We start from the raw sequence: 24896 nt of genomic DNA, 5'->3' as shown, positions 1-24896 counted from the left end.
AACACATTTCACCATTAAACTTCCTCATGTTATTTCCAACTGATTTTTGACACTGGAACTGACTTTTAATAGATGCAAAGGAGATAAATGTCTCATTACCAAAAATAAATTTGTCTGCTAAGGATGACAGAGAGAAGCAAAAGCATTGCACTGCCTATTATGGTATTGAGCAACAGATTTCATTCCCTCTGCTATACGCCCATTTATTAAAAATGTGACAAGCTTTACCAAAGAATTCCTGAGCTTCTTTGGTCCTCTCTTTAATTCCTCCATAATTCTTTGTATATATAAACATGTCAGGTCTGGAAAGAAGTTGGGCATGCACATCATTTAGCACAGAGCTCTTTTTCTATTCAAATACTGGTAAGGAAACAATAACAGACAAAAGAGAAATAATGCAAAAAATTAATGCAATGAAACAAATGTGCCTGCAATTCCCTGTCCAGTCGCCAGATGAAGCTGCTTAAAACACCAGCACCAACATGTTTTTCTGCTTTTTGACCACAGAGAACTCCTATATCTGTTTCAGAACTAGATGCATCAGCTCCCAGTGAGCTGAATCACTGCATTTCTGCCTCTGTTTCATGAACGTGCGAGACACTACTTTAATAGGAAATGGTCGCTCGCTGTAGTGTTAACGGTGTGTCACGCACAGCCATAACGCAGTGCGGCCTTTGTTCTCTTCCCAATATGTTGCTTTTGTAAAACTCCCTCCCTACGGCCAGGCAGAGTAGTAGAATTTTATTCTCACAATTGATGTAACACAGACAGACCCCTTGCTCTGTCAAATACACACACAGGGGTGCACGCTCTCCTAGACAGCCATACTCACAGATTGTCACCTTTCTTCTTGTTCTCCTTTGATGAGATAAAAATCCCTCCACAATGAAAAACTGCACATCTGTGCAATCAGAACGGTTTCTGCTCAGACCATTGTTACACTTTAAATAAAACAGCCTGGAAAAAATTTCTCTGGGATATTGCTGCTTCTGAGGTTCGAAGCTAAACATACATGTAAAAACAGAAGCATAGAAGCCCTTCCACCATATCCTACAGAAAATGTGATCCTGTGCTTTACTCAGCTGTTCATCTGCCCTTTAAAGCAAATTCAGTTGAAGCAATTATTCCCTGGCATACGGGAGGGCTAGATAGCCTAATAGGTCTCTTCCATCTCTAAGCAATTCATGCCTTGCATGGCTTGTTTCTATTGACTTATCTTACTGGCTGTTTGTGGGCAGAAGCACGTGCCTCATGCAAATGCCAAGATCTCTGTTGCTTTGGGATGCTACTACGTAAATAGGAATTAAAATAAACAACATAATTTTACTTCTAAAGGATTAAGTCTATATAATCATGCATAGTTTTTACACATATAGAGAGAAGCTTCAGCAATACCACCCCACAAACATTACATTTACCAATCTAACCCTTTCTAGGCCGTAATTCTGCTTCACCACAGCTGACAGATACCTGAGCTGCTCTACAAAGATTAGAATTTTAACACCTTGAGCAGGGATTCCTGGTGCACTGAGAGAGAAGTCCTGACACCTGAGACAACCATCAAGATCAAATAAATACATGCTCTTAATACATCAAACTGTTAAGGGTGAAAGAATCCTCCTCTTCATTAAACCGATTTCCTTCGTGCACATTTTATATCAGCAGAGACTGGTGGTGACATTTCAAGACAGTAGAAGAAAAGGCTGCATCTGTGGCCTTAGTTGATTAGATCCTCAGCTAATACAAATGGGGGCAGCTATGTGCCTTCATAACCCAAGAGGAACCCAAATTCTGGGTATGCCTTAAGGAGTTACAGTAGCATCAATATCAAATCACAACATTTATTAAAAGCACATTCCTGACCAAAAGAGCAAGCAATTAAACTTCTATTTCCAGGACAAAGTACAGAGGGAAAAAAAAAAACAACCTCTTACCTTGAAAAAAACTTATTATACACTTCAGCACTAATTCACCACATAAAATTCTTCCGCTATCATCTGGAAGAGAGAAGCAGGCTGGGCAAGAGCACTGGGAGAGAAATAAAGGACTCCCAATTTCTAATTGTAAACCATGATCAAGAAAGCTGTAGTTTCAAAAGTTAAGCAGCAAAACTTAACCACAGGAAAGGAAAGTCTGCTTTCACTGCTTGGAAATGTTCCTGATTTTTCCAGTGGGAACATTCAGTAGATGTTAATATTTAACTCTGTGTTTTTCCAGTATTACACCGATCTCCCTGCGGGAATGCAGAGGAAGCCAGTGGCATAGCTGAACTGTTACTATCCTCCAAAAGTAAGAGAAAGTGACCATCACAGAAGAAAAAAAAAAACAACCAAAACCAAAACCAACCAAACAAAAACCCACCAGCAGCAAAAAATACAAGCACAAGTAGGAAAGCTTCTGAAAAGACACTTTCTGTGTGATACTTTCTGTATCACACATCACAAGAACATCTTCATGAATCAGCAATTCACATAGACAGTAAGTGATGAAAAAGGCATTAATAAAAATCATTAACTCTCCTTTTTAGGGCTGCTTGGAGAGCAACAGTACTGTTTCAGTTGGTCACTTAGTCTTTCTGAAAGTGCAATAAGTTAATCTCAAGAAAATCTTCAAACATTAGCCAGTGAACACCTGCTCTTATCTCTGCCATTGCTGCTCTAGTTGCCAGAGTAAACATACCAAGCTCAGTGGGGGATGTCCCAGACACCCTACTGCAAGGAGTTCTTACTGTCAGTTCTCTCTAATCTTGTTATGAGACACTCCCTTCTGCATGCCCATTTTTTCCCTAAATGCTTTCCAAGTCCATTTCCTTGTTTCTGGAATTAGCTAGAAACAAGACTTTCAAATGAAATGCCAAAAGGAATCTGCCCACACTCACAGTGAGACATAAGCAGGAAACAACTGTGTGTTCAGAGATGGCAGCAACTTGTGGCCCTCTGGTGAATGCACACCCCACATCCTCTCCTGTGCCAGAGCACAGGGGCGTAGGATACTCACAGCCCCATTCTTCAAACACTCTGGGCAGGAGGAGCAGTCCTGACATTTCTGATGGAAACTGATGGTACCTGTGAGTGACCATCACCTTTAAAAGGAGAGACATGCCATTTTGGAGCTTCAAAGACTCTGGAGAGAAAAAGTCTTTAATTTTAGAAAATACAATGAGCAAACAGAAATTGGCATGCATTTCCAGATGCCAGCCTCATTGTAATGAGATGCACAGGGAAAGTCGATACTCCTACAGACAGAAAAAACCTCATCATATCAGTGCCTTCTACCCCCACCATTCTATTCAGCATCTTTAAGCAGGAGGTGTTCTCTAGCCTTTCACACTTGACCTCTTAATTAAAGCATGGTAAAATTAACATCTCAGATGCAATAGATCTTTTACCCACCTACATCAGTAATTAAACTAATTCTCCAGGGAGAAAGAACATTTGTTATGTGTAATGTAACTTTAGCTGGGGTATTCCAAAGAAGGAAAAAGAACTGATGTAATAAATGTGGTCATTTATATTTTAAGGGAGCTATTGTAAATGAAAGAAGAACACCTGTGACAGCTTGAGGCAGCTCCAGTCAAATGAAATCTTTTGTGTTGTGCAGGGACAGTACACAGCGGCAATATTGAATAACTAAGTAGTGAAGCAGACAGATCCTATGCCTTCTCTGACTCTCAGATGTTAGCACTGTAATCTGCTTTCAAAATCAATGGAACTGTACCTTACAGTAATTTCATATTCATTCTACATGAAAAGCAGGATAGGCCAAAGTAGGTCTGAGATCTTTCTTATGAGGAATACACCCGCTGTTTCGCATCTGTGAAAATCCTAGGAGGCCTTGACTCATGACTGAGACAAGTCTAAGATTCTATCACAGAACAAATAATTGAATAATCTTATACAAAGAGTTTATGTAATTAAAGATGAAAATGACACCACATCAGAGCAGCAGAATTAAATATTCTCTTTATCATGATGTATAAAAGACCAAGCAATTAGGAAAAAAGGTCCAAGAAGGTAACAAAAAATGGAACCAAGGAGGTATAGAGGGTACTTGAAAAGCTACCAACAGCACAGAACACAAACCCCATTTTTCAGGAAACACGACTGATTGCTGACATCTTCTCAGAAGCAAGTTTGAAGGCTTTGGTTTGTGCTTGAGTCTGAAAGCATGACAAACACTATTTCAGTTGTCAAATCTGGTCCTTGCTCAAAGGGCACACTTACTCAGCTGAGGCATAACTGTTGAGACACATGGTCTGGCAAAGGTCCATGCAGTGACTAGGTAACCTTTCTGAGGATTTGTCTTAAGCTGCATAGAGGCAATCCAGCCTCACTGAGCTTCAGAGAGTCCTCCCTCCCAGGGGACATCTCCACCCAGGGTTTAAATGCATAGTGTTCAGATTATAAGCAGTCAGCATGTACGTGACATGCTGTCTCTCCTCAAAACAGTCAAATCCACATTAGGTAAGGTCAAAATTCCCCCAGCCCTTTTTTGCTGTATTACTAAGCAATTAAACAAACTGTATAAACTACAGTCTAAATGTCCATCCTCAAGTTTAGTTGATCCCATGATTCATTCATTCAAAGCTACTTAGTTAAGACTGATTGATTGCCAGTCAGAAAACAAAACAAAACAAAACACACCAATGTATTATTTCAGAAAGAGAACAGAGACCATTCCCAACTCTCATGCCTGTGGTGGAATTAGTAAGTCACCTGCAAGAGTGAATCATGACCTATTAAGAGGCATCCCATAGCAAAGTCAATACCTGTTACTCTGAAGGAAAGAAAGCAAGACCATATAATGTCCTTTTGATATAAGTATTAAGGGGTGGGGGGGAGGGATAGGATTGCTTTCAGTGGAGGTACTTGGTTTTTTGGTGAGGTGTTGGGGGAGGGTTATTTGGTTTGAGTTTTTTACACAGGTAATAACATGTTACTATTGAGGCTACTACTTGATTTTAATATTAAAAAATCAGGCTACAAAATTATTCTCATAAAATCAGTAATATGATAATCAAAACAGTTAAAAATCAAACTCCAATTGCAAAGATTTCTAAGAATGCATTTGTATTTAGAGTGAAGTAAGTGAAAACAGAATACTTGCCCTAGATGTTTTAAAGCCATCCCTCTCTTCACCATGCTGTTAAACTGAAAAAAACAGTTTAAGAGTTTATTTTTCACATGCAAACCCCAAGAGCAATCTCCAGCTGCTTGGAAGTCTATACCTTGGCCTCTGTCTGGGGTTTATCAAATGAGTGACCACCCCTCCAACCCCAAGGGAGGCATATCCACTTCTGCCACTGGTGTTAAGCATCTGACTTAAGCATCTTACTTCAGTCTCATCAAAGGCCAAAAACCAGGCCCAGCAAATTTAGCCTTGCATATTTAAGAATTGCTCTATCACGCTCATCCAAATTTCAGTCACATGAACAAGTCATTATGGTTATTGTGAATTCTGCACCAAGTTATCAAAATATTGAGTCCAAGCAAAACACCATGAAGAAAAACACTTAATTTCTAATCTATTTCAACTATCTTTTTCTTGGCTTACACTACTCTCTATGATTAATTTTGAAAATATTGCTAAGGAAATGAGACAGCTAAATGGTCATTGTCTTAAGTATACACTGAATATCTCATAGCACAGCCAGTTTATTCCAGTTCTACTACGAAAAGCATCAAATACTGAGCACATGACAGCTAAAATAATCAGACGCATTCAGTTGTGAATAAACAAGGCAGAACATGAATACAGAAAGGATTAAAAACCTTTAATAAACAGATTGTTATCAGCCCATAGAAGGCAAAATTGATTGGGCCACTTCCCATCATATCCAGGGTACCATCTGGGAAACTAAGAGAACATTTTTAGAAGTAATCAAGATAACTTGTTATTATAGTAACAGCGGTAATTGGAGTACATATATGTTCAAAAGATCAGATTCTCAATAAGTACAGTGAGAGTACTTTCTGAAGTCAATGGCATTACACCAGTTTACAGTGTAATACCATACTACCAACAAACACAGAATTTTACTTCTCCTCTTTCTGTTTTTATTTGCTAACACCAGAATTTCAAACCTCAAATACATCTCTTAGCTATAGATCCCACACAAGCTTTTGATCTTCATTACACTGCATCCAACACCTTCCCTCTAAATAGCATTACTCTCAACTTACAGTAGTGTACTTTAGAATGAGAGCAATATCATTAATACCAGAAGTGTTGGAATTAGTCCAATTCCTTAAACTTTTTCAAATGTACCACAGGAGTACAAGACACATGACCTAGATCTTAGATTTGACTCTTTACCCCATGCAATGGAAATGCACCAATGCCAAGAACTGACATCTTTTTTGTCCACCTCAGTGCAGAGTCAATTATTTGTCACTTGAACAGATCCTATGAATTATATGCCAGAATGATGCAGAGTTCTAATATTCACAACACTTGGATTTTCAAGTGAGAAAGTTTATATTTTTATAAAGAGATTTGTGAAGAAAAGACTATACTAATATAAGGAAATAAGCCAATTTTTTTTCAGTATAAAAGAATTTTTGGAAAGTTTTAGATATGAATTACATGTGAAGCTTTTTCCTAAACCTTCTGACATATAACGGTAGCCACAGACTATGAGACAGCTAATAAATAAAAGAACTCCAGTAGTCTGATTAAGACAATACAGATAAAGATTCATGACAAGCCAGAGGGTGACACTTTTTTACACACAGGAAACTGCTCCAGCTTCACAGAGGGAGGGTACCACAGCATGAAGAGTAAAATTCATCTCTCTGGTGTGTGTGGAGTAACTAGTTTCTAGCAGAAGCTTCTAAGGTCATGATTTCTGCTAGAAGCATCCCAAAAAATGTTAGAAATTAAAGGGAGTACAATCCTCCAAAACTATATTGACAAAAATGTTGTTGTCTCCATCCAGAGACACTGGAGTGCATAAGCTTTGAGGTCACTCTATTTCTGCTCTGTTGGAGAAGGAACAGGGCAACAGACAGTAAGTCATTCACTTGAGGCACTCTCCCAGAAATTCTCTTGGGACCAAAAGGACCTGGACTATCCACTGTCACTGTATGGTATGTGATCCCCTTGAAAATTTGGTCTGAAAGAAAAACATTCTGAACTGAAGCGCACAGAGCATTTGAAAAATGTATGAGATAAAGTAATCACTGAGTATGAGGCACAATGTAAGACTGGCAAAGATTCTCTGGACAAGTCTGCTAGGACTTCATACCATCCTCTGCTGAAACAAACCCCACAATTTGCATCCTACCTGACAGCAACTCTCCTAAGTTGGCTGCTCTGGCTCTATCAGCCTGTGGTCCACACAGCCCATTTCCAGAGAGCCCTGGCTATCCACCCAGGTCACCAACAACTAGCTTTTACCCTCATCTTCCCATACTCTCTTCTGTAATGAAGCCGAATGGTAGGGCTCTCCTAAGAGACAACTGCAAACTGTCTGTTATCTGCTATCACAGAGACTGTTACAGCTCGTATTCATTTCCTCGTACACAAACCTGCTGTCACAAGAACAGCACCATAGGACAGATGGACAGAGGAGGATGGACAGACCTTTGTTCAGTTGATTTACAATAGTGTAAACTAAGTCAGGTCAAGGGTACTATGTTCAGCTCAACAGTGTTATGGGAAGGACAAATGATGTCCCCTGCAAAGGCATAGAACATTCAGGAGGGACTACAACTCCATCAGCATAGGGGTTCAACATGCCTGTATATCACATTTCTGAAGATCAAAGAAGAGGGAGTTGTAGGTACACATACCCTTCAGTCATTTCTGCGACCATCAAACATAGGACACCGATGGCTTTGCTAGCTCAGGTACGGATTGCAGTGTAGCCACAACCCCAGACAGCTCAGAGAAAACTGGCAGTCCAGGCTAAAAAGTAGAGTGAAAGCTCAAGAAGTTAGTTCATTTAGCTTGCCTAGTTCCTGACCTGGTATCTGACCCTGACAGGGTCACTGGAGGGGCTGTAGTGGGAAGTCTGAGGCAACATATACACTTTGTTTCACTTCTTGCTTCTTATTTTCTGAATTTCCTTCATTTTTTCTCAAATAAAAACTTAAGGGGGAAAAAGAAAGTTTCTTGCCACATGTCATCCTTGGAAGGACACTTTGATGACACTAATTATCACTTTGAGACAGCAGAATGGTCCACCCTTCCAATCAGGGACAATCGCTTAGGGACTTTACAGTGCAATTTACACTTTCCTTGTTACTCTGAGGCTCCCAGAAACTGAAAATTCTGGTTGCAAAATAGCAGTATTTTTCATTCAAATCCCAGGGCATTAATTACATAAATACTATTATATACCGCATTTCACAGTCTCTCCCCAGGAAACTTGTTAGGCCCTTTTAATAATGCACAAGCATCATTTTATTCCCATGAAATGGAGGAAACCATGTTCAGTACAACTACAGATGTCACTGTGAGGTGTTCCTGCACAAAGATAACAGGCATCAACTTCTACACATAATCAGTGGCAGAAACTGGCCTTTATTGCAGTTGCATGTCCAATGATATCAGAAAGGATAAAATATTTTCATGAGGACAAGGGCAATGGTGCCCCAATCAAGGACTTGTCATCACTTTTGATTAGAAGCTCATGAACACAAAACCTGTTTTCACTCTAGAGATGCAGGCAAAATAGCACCAGACTCAGCAACGCAAGTGAGAAATAAAAAAGGAGAGGAGGAGGAGGAAAAAAATCTCCAAATTTGAAAAAGTAAGGCTACCATGTAATCACATTTCCATAGTGAGAAAGAAAACATTGCTAGTCTCCTTTAGGGGCTAAGTATACAGGCTCCAAAGAACAGAGAATGTTTTTTAATTTCCCCCGCTCCGTGTTGTTTTTCATCCAGGTTACCGTTCACTGAGATAGAAGAAGGAGCTAAAGAACACGGGACCAGAAATAAGTACATTTTCTCCTCCACGGCCTCATAATTCCTGCCTGGTTTAAATCTTCTGTAACTACTGGGTATCGCTACATATTCCCTCAGGAAGTTAGGACAGCCCTAATTAGTCTATGATAATGAAAGATACCTTTTCAACTGCTATATCCTTTCTATCACATACTGGAGGCCATCGGAAATTTTAACAAACTAAAGCATGCAGGGATTTGACCCAGACCAGCTGTGCCTGCATTCCTATTAACCCTAGTGGCCCATGGGCACCAGCTGGGACTACCAAACAATCCAGGCACGGTGACAGTGACAGGCACCAATTCAAATACCAGTAGGTATCTCTTCTCACTGTGTGCATAGTGCAGCTTATGGAAGGAAGGGAAACACTACTATAGATAAGGCCATCAATTACTATGGATGCTTCCCGGTTTTGCCATGCTATGTTACAGCTAAATAAGAAATACAATAATTAAATAAGGGTTAAGTTCACCATTTTTTAGTTTAGAAGCTAAGAAAATAAAAGCCTTCCCCAACTGCGCCCACATGCTCCATTTTATGACTGAACCAAGGCATATAACAAGTTCCCTATTTTTATAGCTGAAGAACACAGGAAGAGAGCTTCTAATTTAGTTACAGTTCGTACCACCACCCAAACCCTTATCATCACACCCACATGGGCACCTGGAGCCAGCCTTCAAGTGTAAAAAAGGTGGTTCCATTTTGCAACGTGATTGATTCCATTATAGCTGGTCTACTTGGCAACACAGTGCTCTAGAACAGTGCACAAAAAGGCTAATTTTTAAGTGTGGGGAATTTTTCCATCTTTAGTTATTTTTTCCTCTTCCTTAGAATGAAGGTGTATCAAATCTTTGTCCACTCTTCACAAAAGGGTGCAGGGCACTTGTTTAGGGCAAGCTGTGGATTCTGAAAATGTGGAACCTGCAGCCCAGAGGCAGTTCACTCAGCATCTCCCCAGGGCACTGACTCTGGGACGAAGTATTTCAGCAAATCAACAACCAAGGATCCAGACAGGCACACAGGAAATGTGTTTGGTCAATAGGATCCCATCTGCATTTTGTCAAAGTTGAGCTATCTCTGAAGCACATTTCAATTTCAGAGAATATGTGGTTTGCTAGAAATAATGCACTGGAATTCTTCCCACACCTCATAGTCATCGGAACCAAAGAGTAATGTACTTTAATGTGCATCAATATCGTCTAAGTGTCACACAGTATCTATAGGTTTAAAATTATGAGCTCTGATGATCAGAATATTTCTCATTTTAATGCACTGCTTGAGAATGTTCATTCTTGAAAGTCATGTTTGGGGTTTACTCAAACTGGGGTGAAATTTGGGCAATTTGGGCTTTTTTTTGTTTGTTTTTTCAAGCTTGGCTTTTATGTCTTGTTTGGCAGGAGTCCATCAGAGTTAGAATTTCCTATGTTTTGCTTTGGGATGATCTGAATAAAAGAGACATTTACTGTTCAATATTTCAAATTAAAAGGCTTCAGCCCTTCACAGGATGTAAACCACAAATGACTTGTCTGTGCCATTAAAAAAAAGAAAACAACACCAAAAAAAAATCCTAAGCAAGCTTTTCTGATGTTAGAAGGACAATATATTCCCTATGGAAACATGTTTAGCATTTTGCTAAATAGATAAAACCAAATTTTAATGACAACGAAGAAGCTACTGTAACAGTACAACAAAACACAACGTTAAACAGCATTTATATGCTTTTCCAGACCCCTGAGGACATTACAGTTCTGCCATTCTGACAAAATATTTTTCATCTTTATTTAAATCATCGCAGAGGTTTGGTGATTTGCCAAGAAACCTGTTGAAGGCAATGTGGTTTGCTGCACGAACTTAAAATATTAAAAATACCTCCTCTGTGTATCCCCTGACATTATTTATTTCAGTGTATACTGTTGCACCAAGTATCTGGAATGTTACGCTTGCTGAAAAAGTTCTCTGAGCTCTGATGCCTGAAGATATTTTGTTTTACTTATGTATATTCCATGGTAGGTGTAAGTCAAAGAGATCTGATGCTTGACTGGAATGAAATGCTCTTCCCATAATGAGACACCAAGAAATGCAGTGCAAAATTGATTCTAATAGCACAACCACATTTCAACTCACAATTTTATCTGTCCCGTGGCTCTGCACACACTGTTACATGTATGCTCATGTACACTGCACATTTGGACCATGATAACAAGGTGAGGAAAGACTTCCAAATCAAACTGTTTGAGGAGGTCTGGGGTTGAGGGTTTGTTTTTTTTTTTCTTTGCAAACCCACAATACACCCAGCTTCCATTGCTGAGTTAGTACTGCCGAATTCATACAACATCTTACTTTAACAACAACTTTGCTGTGAATGGTTGACATGTAGATAAACTTAGATGCAGGATGTAGATGTCCAATAAAATGAGAATAAATGAATTGGAGAGGTCTGAGGCATAACCAGATAAACAGACATTCAGTAGCAGCCACTGCTACAGTTTGAGAGCATGGGAAACCACTCAATAATGTCATAAGGAAGAATTACACAGTATTGTTTTAGGCTAAATGAAAACTGCATTCCACTTCTTCTCAAGCTTACACTTCATTATATGATTCTTCAATTAGGCAGATAAAACAATGGTTTTGCACTATAGCATTTGTTACAAATGTAAGCTTTTTGGGGCAAGAACCAAATTTGCTTTTGTTTAGAGCCTGAGAAATGGAGGCTGTGGTCCTAACTGTCTCCTACCAGCACTACTGTAATACAAATAGTGTAATAAAATATTGTCTCCTTTCTTCCTAACTATGAGGTGCTACATCCATCAAATGTAGCTGTATGGAAATAGGAGATAAAACACCCTTTCATCCCTCACCACCCTTTGCAGATATCCATGCTGCAGTAAAAGAGTTTATCATTTCGCTTTTAGCAGTCATAGAGCAGTTACATTAAGTGACCTGGGGAAAACAGTTCTTGGGGGAGTCTGTCAGCTACTGAGAAAATTTTACTCTTTTCCTTTGACTTTGTCTCTACAGACAAGAGATCATGGACTTTAAACTCTAAGATAACAAATAAAGCTAAATACCACTTCCTGAGTCTGGATCTTGTTCTTGGCACTACACAAAGAATAATATCCACAGATCTTCACAACAATAGGGCTGGGGGTTTTTTTTGGTTGTGGTGTTCTTTTTAAAAGCTGTTTTTTCCATGATACGCACATTTCCCACAGCTCACATTGAGATATCTGATCAGGTTTTAGACTCTTATCTTACAGTCCCTATCTCTTGTTAGTGAATTCATCTCTCTGGGAATAGTGCTACAAAAAGTGCTCAAAAGAGAAGGGCACTGCAAAGGATCTTGAAAAGGATTGTGAAAAGCAATTTTGGTTTAAATGTTTTAAATCTAAAAGGTTTTTCATTCTGATTCCCCAGCAAATAATTTTAGTTCATGTTTAATGAAAAAAAAAAGTTCAAGGTAGATTTTTATAGATGAATTTCTACTGTCAGTGAATCATTTGATCTCTCAATAGGAAAGCAATACCTGACCAACAAATAAACATAATATTTAAAACACTCAAAGCATGCTATCAAATGGAGAGATTGTTACAGTGCACATATCACCTAACCCAGCAGACACACACAGGAGCTATTTTGTTCTCAAGCTGCAATGTCATTTACCAAAATACTTGTTTGTCTGAGCACTGAATATCTTATTTGTGAGGACTTTGGACTAATTCAAGATCCCTACTCACAGGCAACCTGATGCCTGTTACACAGTGTACCAGACTAGTCAGACCACAGCACAACCTTTTGTTCATACAGAAGAGAAATCACCTTGAAGGACCCATTCATTTGAGGATTTAGGCATTAAAGATGTACTTCCATATTTCTAAAGGTTTGAGTTTGTTTACCCTTCATCCACCTGTACTTGCATCACATACTTATTTTCTGCTAATTTTATTTATAAGCCTTTAACACTTGGTTCCTCTCCTGCCTCCACATGTATCTAGACAGCAAGAAGGCTGGAATGTATTGTAGCACCTAAAAACACTGTTTCAAAGACTTGAAGCCTAGGAATCAGTCATCACAATCCTTTCCATTATATTTGATCCTTCTCCATTAGTGTGCTCAATAATCTAGCACCCCTTTGCCTCATAACAGTCACAATAAAAATGCAGTAAACATGGAGCTTCCACATCAAGCCATTTCAAAGATTACTTAAACAAGAATAAACTAGCAAACTTTCCAGAAGCGGACTTACAATAAATATTCAGACTTTCATTTCTAGTGTGAGAATGACTCTGAGGCTTTTCTTGTACAATATATTTTCCTACATAACGAGAGCCTCTGCATTAACAGAAATTAAATATTCATTAACTAACTGTACTTGGTATGCAAGCCAGCACAAAACAAAACTGCCTATTGTAGCAAAAAAGGAAGCAGACATATTCAAAAACCTGGAGTGAAAAACTTTAAAGGGGATATTAATAGACTAAAATTTAACAGCTTACTACAGAGCTTCAGCATTTTCAAGTGACAGCAGCATGCCATTATAACTATGAATACAGAATATTTCCCCAGCTGTTTTACAGCCTTTTACTAACGACTGCTCAAAAACAGGTGTTTTGTCCTCTCCATGTCGTACAATCTCAAAAAAGTGTTATTGACTTTTTCTACTCATGATATTCAGAGAGAGGTCCAAGGTATTTGGGAACCCAACTGCTATTAAGAATCTCATGCCTTTCAGCACCTGTGAAATTCCCAGTAAAATAAACAAGGGAATTTGTCCTGACATTTCAAACTTAGCTTTTGAGACAAAATAGCTCTTTGGAATTTGGGGCTTAAATTTTATAACATGGTTTGCTTCTCTCAGCACCACTGTCCCTAACCAACAATTTTTTCTCGTGTGTTGCTACTGATTATCCTTCTTTGTCCCAATAAAAGAATGTGCTAGGAATATCGTTCCCATACAAACCACTTTAACTTAGAAACACGAATTTCTGCTGCTTCAGATTAAAAGACTTCGTCCAACAGCTCAAAGACAAATACACAAAGCTCTACCATGTGGTCCAGTCCTGGGGAATATAGAGCCACTCTTTATTACTGAGAGCTACTCTAGCATGACATTGTTGTATGTTAGTAAAGGTTTCTCTGACTCCTCTACCTTTAACACTTTTAATGATAAGTGTTCTTCAGCATCCAGTAAATTCCAGGTGTATTTGACAATGTAATTTCCAAGGGTTACAGGGAAAACCAAATATTTGACATTTAAAAGTAAATAAAGAAAAACACCTCCGAACAGTGTTTCTGAGGAATTGTTTTGCATTCATCTTCAAAGAAGTCTTAACAGAGAATGAAAAAACATGGCCACTGTGTGATGTTAGAACATATAAGACCCAGGTAGACCATTCAAAATTTTCCCCTTGGAATTCAATGCTCACATTAAACTGCCTTGTTGAATGGTCAACACACCAATCTGAGAGAGATCAAGCTCTCTCTCAGTTGTTCAGCAGCCTTGAGACAAATGACATTACTCAGACTGCCTCTTACATATGCCCAACTCTGGTGCTGTGACTACTATGCCATTTTAGCTCAAGATCACAATAAGCACTTTACACTACTAAAATTCAAGAAAAGCCTGGCTCTTACCCCACCAACGGAGGAGAGTAAACAATGTCTATACTGCATACTTATCACTGGCATTGAATATAGCCCAAAGTGATATCCCAAGTAGGTCATAAGATTCCTGACCCACATAATCTGAGTTTTAATTTTGATATAAGTGGACATAACAGCAAAGTCAAGAACAGGATGAACTTACGGGTTAGCTCAGTTTAGCCACATGCTTGAAAGGAAACTTCTCTTTGTGCAAGAACCTTCTCAATTGACTATTAAGAACTTAGTGACGATTCTCTGAGATACACAAAATTGATAATCATCATGCATCTAAATGCCTCCAAACATCTAAATATAAAAATATCCAAAAATCACACTGCTTCACAGCTGAATTTCTGAACACGACGTATTCAGGACTTACCCAATTCTGCAACTTATTAAGTTTCCACATGTTTTCTCATTTCTCTGCTAGGAGAAAGATGAAGCCAAGTAGTAAGTTCAAGGAATAATCTTAAAAAATTTTCAAGATATTTCATTGAAAACAAACAGAATTTCTTAAAGGACTGTCAACTGAACACGTGCCTGAAAGACAAACTTGCAAGAACTCCAAACTGAGCAAAAGTAATCCAAGGAATGGTAGTATTTTGAGGAGACACTAAGCTTCAAGCTGATGAGCTATCAACCATGGATTTCTCTGACAGTTGCTAATGTCTCTTGTAAATCTTTATTCCTATCAATAGAAGAAGCATGAAATAGCTCCAGACTGAGCCCAGCTGGTGCTGGAAGTGGCACTGGCTATATACATGTTCTATCAGCCCCACATCCACTCAGCCCAGCTCTATAACATGATCTCACTCAAGTACTAACAGTACTTTGAAACACAAAGATCAATAACAAATTCAAAGCCTTTTGCCTCTTCTTTAGTAATTTGAATTGAATTACTAATTTCAAAAGTCTACCAAAAACTGTTGTGTTTTGACTATTGTTTTGTGGCCTTTGGGGATGCTTTCAGGCTAGTTCCTAGTATCCAGCAGGCAGCTATACAAAGATATTTAGGCACCTAAGGATACATGAAGTCTCCTAATTAGATCTGCAGTGTGAATTAGGACTCTAATTTACTTAGGCAATTCTGAAATCCCATTTAGTCTAATGGCTCTTAAGCAAATAAATACCTTCAAAAATCTGACTCCAGGTCACTTAAAGTATAAAGATTATAACAATGGATGTCAGCAGTCAGTACAAAGCAGTCTCAACACAAAGGCTGCATGTCTTGTCAGAGGTGCAATTTGCCCTTTAATTCCAGAGACAAATCCCATGAAAGAGGAATAAGGAACTTTCTAGAATATATATGGAGAAAACTAGGCAGCCATATTAGAATGACCATTTGCTACTTAGAGGTTCTGCACTTTCAAAGGAGTATTCAATAGCATAAAAGACTACTATTTTTGATTATATCCAGCATAAAAATATATAATCACCATTTTTATAACACTTTCTCCAAATTAAAAGACCACATCATATCAATTATTACTAGAGTGGATTCTGAACAAACACCAAATAGTTCCTCAAACAAAAAAAGACTCAAAATTATTTCCTTAGCATGGAATAGTGCCAAAATAAAAATACAGTCAAGCATATATACTTTCCTTACCACTCTTTGGGGATCCCCCCTAAGGGAAGCTGTCCTGGGAGCAAATCCCCAGCTGCCATGCCCAGAGCAGCACGTCCTTACGCTGGGTTTCTACAGAACTGCCACAATACAGTCCCAAGGATGAAAGCTGAAAGAAAGACTTCAGATTCCACTGCAGAACCAGGGGATCTTCTTCACCCACCTGTCACTGTGCTCTAACAAGAGAAATCGATGCTTTTCTGAAGGCTGAGTTGTGAAAGCTGAAATCAGTGGTTGCAATGGTTTAAAAATGGCTTAGTTCTGTCAAAGGGAATGCTGATTAACAACAACAAGGGATGTAATTTTTTTAATGGAGCCTCTTCTAGGCATAGAAGGGTTTCTCTGCTCAGTAACTAAACTGAGAACACAGTGATTTCAAGATGTGGTTCTAAAAAAAGTGTTTAAAAAAACATAACCCCAGCCTGCACCTGAAAATTCCTGTCTTTTCCATGGAACAATGCAGAGAAGAATTGCAAAACAGTGTAGCTCCCTCATTAAACTGGCCAATGCACATAAGCACAAATGAAATCATGCCTCACTAAAAAATATTTTCTAGCTACTCACTAAAATAGCTTTGAGAGACCAGGTCCATACATGGAATAAAATGGCTTTCGCTGCAGTCCTAAGCCAAACTCTCCTCTGGAATGACATTTTAAGTAATATAAACAGTTTAAAGGCAAATGTAGAGCAGAGTAGCCTAGTTTTATACAATCAGTGCAACAAAACTGAGATTTATTCTGTGCTTAATTAAGCTCTTTATATTGTTTCTACTTAAAAAGGAAAAGTCTCAAATGCAACAATTCCTACTAATTTATCTTTCACAACAAACATTTTCATAATCTATTGGCAATTTCACCAAACAAAAGTAGGCCCAAGTCAATGGGCAGAATTTTGGCCCTACTCATTTGAAAACAGTGTAAGCTTTGCCCTTTCTTACTGTTCAAACAACTTAACTGGTGGCAGGAGTCCTCCCACTGCTTCTCCAATAAATTTTGCAACAATGGTCACATGAAGCTCTAGCAATGCATGACTTAGATGCAGATGGATGCTTTTCAAAAACCCTGCTCGAATCCTTCAGCTTAGATCAGAAATTCAGAATCTGTATTTAGAGACAAAACTCCCTTTCAAACACTCTGTAACGTTCAGAGCACAGTGAGATGAGTCATTAACCCTCACAACTTCCTGGTGCACTGTGTAGAACCATTCTCATGTTATTTGGGAGCAGGGGGGAGAAGCAAGAGAAAAAGGTTGATCAGCAGACAAACAAATTGTAAATAACACTTTCATCTTTTAGTTCCACTTCACAAGGAGTTTTGAACGCTTGTAAATAAAGCCTAATGTGGAGGTGAAGAACAAAAGTTACCAAATGGAAAGCGTTGCAAAGCCACCTGAAACACAGACCTTGGCAAGGCCTGTTCCCTGTACCCGATTCCCTTCCCAGGACTCAGACACATCTCTTCATAGTGTCCTGGTGCAGCATCTTGTAGCTGAAGATTCCACAGCACATCACAAGCACTGATCAAAGCATGTTTCAACTCAGGTTACATGTGCAGGGGTGCATTTGGTGTGATAATCATTCCTCCCCGTTTCACATGTGAATTAACGAAGGTGTGAAGTGGTGGGCAGACATCAACAGGAGCATAGGGTAAGCAAGGGGTGCCAGCCAGCCCAGGCAAGCCAGGGAAACAACACTGTGGAACTGAGAAGCCTCACTCTGACAGTCATTGCCTGCATCACCCGCCTGCCACAGTAGTTCTTGTTCCTGAACCGTGAGGTAGAAGAATGAAGAAATTTGCCCAGTGTGGCAATCAGACTCTGACAGAGCTGGTATCAGAACCAAACACTGATTCAGAGCTCCTTTCTCTAAGCATCAGACAACATGCTCTCTCTATTGCCACCTATGAAATGCACATGAGACTACACCACACAACGCACGCAGCCCATCAGAATGTGTCTGATAGGCAGCATGGGGACATTTTATGCCAAATCCAGTACCTGAATGTATGGAAATGGTCAGCAGGATCTGTTCATCAATAACCTGAATCTCAGATGCATCAGAATAATTGCTAAGAGACTGAAAAGCCTGTCAGAAAAAGAAATCAGTACAGCAGTGATGAAAGAGAAAAATAAGCAGATGGTTATATGCTAGGGCAGGATAGACAAGTGTCTAGGAAAAATAGAATGCCTAGGTTTAGCCAGGACAACAGCAAAACCCCTCAAGAAACTGTTGCTAAGTTTTATTTCAGATAAAATTTCAGAATAGCAGCACCACCAACAAAGAAATTACAGAAGCAGGGAAATTCAACTTTAAATCTGGGTGAGGAAACACAACTGTAATAATTTAAAGGACAAATTTCACACAGAACATTTGGAGATAGAAATTGCAATCATGGGCCCTGGTCAGCGTGGGTCTGACACACAGTTTTATCATTATGGGAGAACTTTAATGGATGATTTTGCACCTCATAACAGCCATTCAGAGCACTACTTGGTGTTAGGATTTGCACTGAATTAAGGTTTTTGTGGTGCAAGTCATTCTGGGCTAGGACACCTTGGTATTGCAATGAAAAAAAATCTTAACTTTTCCTTTGAAAGAAGGTTAAGAGGGAGGTTGGAAAGGAGAAACAAGATAATATTTAAAATTATTTATGAAGTACTTCAGATGATTAAGTACCTGAAAAACATCAATAACTAAATAATTTCAATCTGAGCCTGAGCTGTCCAAATTGTATCTTAGTTTTAAGATACCACATATATATAACACTAAAGGATGCTCAGCTGAGAGATTCTGGTTCAGACCTTACTAGTGAAAGAAGAGGAAGACAAAAAGGAATTCTGAGAGCACTCATGTTGCTCAGATACTGTTCCAGGGGAGGGGGAGGATCAGCTGTAGAGATATCCACATATGAAAATCACAATACTTTTGTACGTGCTTTTGTCTGTCATTAAACAATTTCTTACTGCCACTGAGCTCTTTACTGCTCACCATCATGCTTCTCAGGAGAGGAAATAAAAAGACCAGCGCCTAATGTTCCAGACAGAAACCATGACAATATATAAACAAAGTGCTGAATTTAAATTCTAGTACAGTTGGATTAGATTGAGACAAGTTAGAGTGAAATGATGTCAGGTTCACTGAACCAAGTGTAAAGGCTTTTATGATTACATTGGCACTTTTGCCTCAGTTGCAGGCATTAGTGACTATACTGGATTAGGTCACCTGAGAATTTAAATACAATCATACATTTCTAATAAAAAAAAGGCACATGTGAGTAATGCAGCTCCATATCACCTTAATTACATACTGCAATTACAATTACAGCAGCACAGCTACTGGGATGTAATTATTGTGACTGAGCCTCTCCATACTCCATGCAGGTCTTTTCATAGGAGCTTCATGCAGCATCACCTGAACTTGCACTAGAAAATCAGTGACAAGAATTAGAATGTGAACTCTGTCCAGACATAACGATGGCGTTTTTGCTGCTCTGAGTTGGCTCAGAAATAGGAAGAAAAAAATTTGATTTCTGTGTAGAATACTGAGGTTCCTTGAGGCAGGGGCTAAAAATAAGTGAAGGCATTTTCCCTCAGAGAAAATGGACAGTCACTGTACTCTATGGAAAATACACATTAGTGATCATTCCAAATTCATTATGATGATGGCTGTTAAGGCCAAGAAGGGCCAACTGAACTAAACCCGCAGTACTCTTCTGCTATTCCTGCAGTTCTTAACAAGAGGATCTGGAATTCTGGCCTATCCTGAAGTACCTACAAAGACAGCTTTCTAGATACCAGCTTTGATAGCACCCCAACAACATGGTACACACCACAGGGCTTGCTTCAGGGCATGGTGGTATGATGAATTTCACACAGAGAAGGCATTACTGTTCTTTTAGATTAACTTTGCAAGCTTATCTTTCCCAGTTTAGTGTCAGTGTCCATCAGAACCACAGATCTCAAAGGCTGCCCTGGAGTAATCACATGCAGCTCTAGTGACAGCAGTTTGCTCAAATCTAGATCAAAACTCTACTTCTAATCTTCCCTGGAACTTAAGCCTGAATAAAGTAAACCAGTACAGAAAAAAAGCATCACCCCCTCATCCATTTCCTAAAGATAGAAGCAACATGAGGAAGACCTGAGGCTGTAAAGACTCATGATTCTCCTCTTGTATTTTACATTCTCCTCAATATCTTCTCATGGTTGTTCTCTTTCTCATAAAGTAGCACTTGAGAGACATATTCCCCATGGTATTTATAAACCACCAGTTTGTGCAAAGGAGCACCTTATTGCAGTAAGGCTGCACAACCTTCTCAGCTATGGAAACAACATGTGAGTTACCTGTGGCTTCACTAATGACACAGTACTTATGTAATTTGTAGTTATTCAGCAAGGATAGCAGGCACGTGTTCTTGCTCCAAAATCACAAATCCCTAAACAAGGAGAGAATGCTTTCCAGTACATTCCAATAGCTACTCCAAAGGCAGCAGAGGACTTGGAATAATTCTCACAGTGAAAACAGTTAGCATTCATACTGCAGAGCACTGAGTATATAGACATACAAATCAATCAAAAACCAGCACTAGTAGAACACCTCAGAATCCCCAAAAACATCTAATGGAAAACACTTTCTGGGCTATGAAATAGTTCAGGAATAAAATCTAATTTTTTTTATACCTCTCTTAAGCTTCTCAGGGAATCAAAGCAATTAAATTGGCTAGCTATGTTGAGGCAACTGAAAAACATTTCCCAGAAGACATTACATACAGACATATATAGTGTCAACCAGATACATAGAGTTAAGCAAGAAAGAAGCAGGAGTCTAGAGTTTGTTTTCTGTCTGGAACTGAAGGACATGACTTTATGACTTACCTTGCTTCCTAGGAAGGGAGGACAATCTTGGTCTGAACTGCCAGACAGATTCTGTCTAGCAGCATTCTCAGCCCTTCCTTCCACTTCAGCTCTGTGCATCTCCCTCACTCCCAGTCTCACACTCGTATAAATGCTGACCCTCTATCAAAGTCAGCTTTTATACAGCAAGAAACAGTGGCATGATTAGGGCCTGATAAAATGAAAAACAAAAGCCTCCTGCTCAAAGAAATGGAATCATTCCCTGAAGCTAGAGTAATTACTAATCATGAACAGTAGCAAAAAAAGATGTTTTCTAAATGCCTCCATGTTCTATGGCACAGAAATTGCAAAGCTATCTGTTCAACTGGTGAGGGAAAAAAAAGTTGCAAGTTGGAGATTTTTTACTTCTAGCAAACAGTGGCTGCCTGGCTAATGTCATACAAAAAGATATGTTCAAGATATTAGTCAATATCTTGCTTATCAGTCTAACATATATAACATTGCCTTCCACGGTAAAATAAATAAAGGATGATCTTTTCAGTTCTGTGCCCTCATTTTATTTATTTTTTTTTCTCTAAAGGCCTGAAAACTGTTTAAACCAAGAGAGAGAGGTGCTTGGATTTTTTTTCTTTGGCCACTTGTTCCTTTCATTTAAAATATCACTTGTCTTATTCTGTGGTGTCCTTAGATGTCTTAGACATAGACTTGAAGCTTCTTCAGCCATCTACCTGAGCAAGCTGTTACATTCTGGCAAACAACAACTTTTCCCCCAAATGTTTGTTCAGGTGTTCAAAAGATTGGGAGTTTTGTTTGTTTGGTTTAAACTTTTAAGCCATCAAAATAAAAACATTTCTTTCCTGGACAGTTAGTCGGTTTTCATTCTTATAATATTCCTGAGATAATTCTACCAGATCATCAATTATACATATACTCCAGAATAAATTATTTTTTTTTTTAAAAAAAAAGGAAAATAAAAGGAAACAAGACATGCTTTTCTCATATAGAAGAAAACCAGAGGTACAAAACAGAAGGACTCTTTGGGCCTTTTTTATTTAGAGCAGGGAAAAAAACCCCCATAATAAATCATAAGCATACTTTTTTATCTTTTCTAGATTCCTTAATGATAGCTTGCAGAAGTCCCCAGAAGGACATTAAATATTTCATACATTTAGCGCATCCACTAAATATCAGGGGGTTACAGAAATAAACAACCCTCTGCTTGTGGACAACCATCTAGCCGGCAGTTAGCTGCTCTGCAAGCATATCATAAACACAATTTTTAGATTCAAAATTATATTTTCTTATGAAATATTAAAGTGGCAGGAAAGGAAGTTATAATAAGATCTGCATAGCAAGCAGAATTGCTTTGGATTAAAAAAATTAAACTATAGAAAGGTTTTTTTAGATTAGGGAAGGAAAACAGTTGCTCGTGAATCCAGCTGACAGGAGTATGTGTGCTGAATCTCTTCGTCCTTCAGCTAACTGTATTTGTTTTCTGTTTCCTTATGCTCCTTTACTCTTGTGCTTCCAGGTTTCCTAATTTGGGCATCCACAAGTTGGCCAAGTACTAGTTATGTAGATGCTTTCTATAGTAAATGGAGTTGGGATAACTAATCGTTCAGAGTAACTAGAGAAAGCTACAGTGAAATAAGAAGAAACCACACAATTTATCATTCTGTCCTCTTATTCTGGTTGGAAGAGCACAGAGCACAAGAGTCTCTTGGTCCACACTTGGGACCACCAGGCACAAGAGCCCAACTCCCAGCAGGGAGACTGCTCACCCCTTTTTCATAGTCACAGTGAACTCTGTGCAGAGCCCTTCTCTCAACACAGGCCCACACCTATGATACACACTAGGCCAGCAGCCGTCACAACAAAAATTAACAGTTCATTCTGCCACATCCACATCCCTGCTTGATTCAGAGTTTGCTCTTAAAAAAAAAAAAAGAAAGAGCCAGGTGCAAACCAATGGATACAAATACCCTTTAAGCTGGTCATCCTTATTAACGCTAATAAAAAGGAAGTAAACTTACATGAGCACTTTAAGAGGGCTTGAGCATATAATTCACACCCGAGGATGTGAATGTTGTGGCATACTGAGTGAGTTCAGCAACATTCAGCCTGAAATTCAGGAAACAGTGGTTCTTCTATAGGAACCATTAGGGACCTTGGAAAGATCCAAGGCACTTGTTAACTTTACCGTCACATGTAAGGTGAAGAACTTACACCTTCACATGTAAGGTGAGTGTTTGCAGTATAGAATGGTTTGGGGAAAGTGACAGTCTTATCTTAGTTGTTTTAATGCCTGCAGTATCCAGTGAACTGAATTCTGTGTGATTAGTGATTGAATAGCTGCTCCAGTATTACACTGTCTATCTCCCTCAGAGTCTCCCAGTGTTATCATTGTTCTGTGAGCATAAACAACAGTCTCTTGACCACACGAGGACACTTTTTGCACATGTTGCATACAACTAAAAAAGAAATTTTTCTCACTCACACTCAGATCTGGCATCAGGTTGGGCTCCAAATAGTTCAGCTATGCTTTGGGTTCAGGTCTCAGCATCAGGCATCAGCACTGTACCCAGCTGGGTTACAGTGCAGCTCTTCAAGTCAGTGTGTGTTGTAGCACGTACCACACATCCAGAATGGCTTAATGGAAACAGAAGCCTTCAGTGGGAAATTACAGCTTTTACAGGAACATATGGTCCACAACCACTCAGAGGCTAGAAAAGTGTTTATCTCAACATTTCACGGAGGGGAAAGCAAAATAGAATTGAAAGATAACATACACTGCTTCTTAAAATCTTGTGACTAGCAGACTTGTACAAAACACTAACCAAACAAAAGAAAATGTAGAAAGTTCTAGTATTTAGAGTGGAAGTTTATGGTAGGGAAGATGATTAAATCAACTCCAGCAATGACTTTTTTTTCCCACAAAGATAGCGTCTCACAGCTCTATTGTACTTTACACTCACAATGACTCAAAAGTCACTCCCATAAACCACACGTGGTGAAAGTTCCTGTACTCACTACAGGGAGCACAGATGCTTCTGGAGTAGATTACAACAGATGCTTGGAACTGGGACTCTACGGCATACCCAAAATGAGGGGATATTGCCAGAGCTAATATCAGTCTACATTTGCAAAATGCCACATAAAGACAACCAGATCTCTTGCTCACATTTTCTCTTATGAGTTCACCAACTACTTGGCCATGGATAGTATCACAATCAGCATGCACCTATCGGGGACTGCCTTGCACTGAGCCATCAACATAGTTTCCTGCATAATTTATGTTTTCATATTAATTTACATATTAGTTGTATGCCCTAAAATCACCTTGAGCACTAGCACAAATAAACCAAGACTCCTACTGTACAGTAGCAGGCTGGAGATAGGAGAGTGGAAGTATAAAAGAACGTTGTGTAATTTACACTTGACTCTGTACTACATCAGTAACAGAGCTGAAAATAGAAACCTCCCCTATTAGACACCACATCAAGAGGTGTGACAGGTGCTTCGCAGAGCCCTGTTCCAAAGCATGCCTCAACTGGAACGTGGGCATAACATCGCAGGGAGGCAAGGATGGCTGCTGAGACAGGCACAGTTAAGCTTAGTGGTGAATGCTTTCCCTTGCATCCACCCTGTATGTTGTCACCAGCTTGCAGGAGGTAAATTTGTATCATTCTATCTGCACCTATGTGATGACAAGAGGAAGGAACTTGAGGGTGACTCACTTCGAATAGAGCCTTAACAATGAAAGGCAGTGATCCCAATGCTCTTTATTTGAGCAAAATGGTCTTCATTTCAGTGGTAGCCTTCCCAAA

The 24896-nt window shown here is 39.1% G+C and overlaps 1 protein-coding gene across 7 annotated transcripts in view; it reads right to left on the bottom strand.

Annotated features, from left to right (window-relative positions):
- SORBS1 (sorbin and SH3 domain containing 1) overlaps window positions 1–24896 on the bottom strand; it is a 238672-nt gene that overhangs the window by 135892 nt on the left and 77884 nt on the right. For 2 of the 7 annotated variants that reach the window (XM_017806941.1, XM_017806940.1), the window contains exon 1: window positions 1935–2132. The exons of the other annotated variants lie outside the window; for them this stretch is intronic. The gene's annotated coding sequence lies outside the window, so the exon portion shown is untranslated. Of the gene's footprint in view, window positions 1–1934; window positions 2133–24896 lie in introns of those variants that run through there. 7 annotated transcript variants of the gene reach the window in all.

The sequence above is a fragment of the Lepidothrix coronata genome, unplaced genomic scaffold (assembly GCF_001604755.1).
Source record: "Lepidothrix coronata isolate B3197 unplaced genomic scaffold, Lepidothrix_coronata-1.0 Scaffold17, whole genome shotgun sequence".
NCBI lineage: Eukaryota > Metazoa > Chordata > Aves > Passeriformes > Pipridae > Lepidothrix > Lepidothrix coronata.
The sequence above is the reverse complement of the archived record's forward strand: the minus strand, read 5'-3'. Positions and strand labels throughout refer to the sequence as shown.